The sequence below is a fragment of the Gossypium raimondii genome, chromosome 1 (genome assembly GCF_025698545.1).
Source record: "Gossypium raimondii isolate GPD5lz chromosome 1, ASM2569854v1, whole genome shotgun sequence".
Taxonomy (NCBI): domain Eukaryota; kingdom Viridiplantae; phylum Streptophyta; class Magnoliopsida; order Malvales; family Malvaceae; genus Gossypium; species Gossypium raimondii.
The window spans coordinates 20,799,337-20,801,086 of NC_068565.1; positions in this window are offsets into that span (position 1 = coordinate 20,799,337).

Consider the following 1,750-nt stretch of genomic DNA (forward strand, 5'->3'; position numbering starts at 1 on the left):
TTAAATCATTAAGTTGAGTTAAGTTTCTTATGAACTTGCTAAGTTTACCTAAAGCTTTCTCTGTTTCATTTTCTATTTTTTGTAGTTGACATTTTTGCGGAACTTACCGATTGGATCACTCCAGGGCTCATGCTATCCAGCGTCAATCTTGGTAGACTTTTGAATAATTCCTAAACAGTTTTATGACATGTATATAGGTTTTGATATGAATGAGTGCCTATGTTGAATAATGATGGAAATGGCCTTATGCAATGGTTGTTTTGAATGTATATATGTTATGTTTATAAACAAATCGATGTCAAGGAAGTAAGTTATACTTGAAGTACTTGAATGGTTGATAATTTTGAAGGTAGATTGAATGAATCAATGTGGATTTGGTTTAAGTATATTTGGCATGATTTCTGAAGACTTAACATAAAGATAAGAGATGTTGAATTATATTTTATTTGTAGGTAATGTGGTTGAATAATTAGCATGTTGAATGTCAATTGGTTAATATGTAAATCGTGGTTTGATCGATGGATGAAATAGGTACTTTTGTATGATTTGAATGATATTTTATATAGGTTTATTTGTGTTTAAATTGTCTATTGAAGGGAAACTTGAATTGAACATGTAAAGTGTTTTCAAACTTGTGATTTTTGATTATTTAGGTAAAAGTATCGACACCAAGGATCAAGGTATCAATACTTTACCAAATGAACAGTATTTTCCAAATTTGGCAGAATGCCAAAATGGTATCCATATAGATTTTTGTATCGATACCTGCCATAAAAATATCAATACTTATTTCTTTGGTATCGATACTCAGTCCTAATTTTTGAAAATTTTCAGATTGATCTTTATTCATGCTCAAATAAGATAAACTATGATTGTTTGATCGATTTAATCTTAGAGATGTATCAAATTATTATTATGTGTACAATTGGTATAAATTGTTGTGATTAAATGACCTAATTTACATAATTATTTCATTATTAGTGGTAACAACCTGTAACTCAAGTTCGACGACCAGACCGGGCGAGGGGTGTTACAAGGACAACGACCTACCCAATTTGAAAACATTTCCTATGTATATTATGGAGATGGAAACATGTTCGAAAATTGCCCATCAAGCCTAGAGTCCATTTATTATATGGGTAATCAGAATCAGAACAGAAGTAGGCCAGGACCACAATCCAACTTTTATAATATTTCATGGCGAAACCACCCAAATTTTTCATGGAGTAACCAATGAGCCAGTCCTAGCAATAGTTACATGCAATCCAAATCGAATCAACCACTAGGATTGACCCAACAAGTTCAAAAACCACCACAAGTAGAATCTTTCAATAGTTTGGAGAACTTGTTGAAAGCATACATGGTGAAGAATGACGCAATGATCCAAGGCCAAGTAGCAATGTTGAAAAACTTGGAGAATCAAGTGGGTCATTTAGCCAATGAACTTCGAAGTAGACCCTAAGGAGCTTTGCCCTGTGACTCGAATAACCCGAAACGTTCAGGCAAGGAGCATTGCAAAGCGGTCACTCTACGAAATGAGAAGACATTGGAGCCCAAAAGTGTCGAGATTAAAGATAAGCCTGTTGATGCTCAAGACAAAGAGAAAGTTCAACCAAGTGTTGAAACTCCCATTTCATAGAAGTTGAATTCTAAAAAATTTGATGAGGGAAACCTTAAACCAGTCAATTCTGATAATCTAACAACTTTTTCAGATGAAAAAAAGTGTCGTAGAAGAATTGTCCAGCAAAAG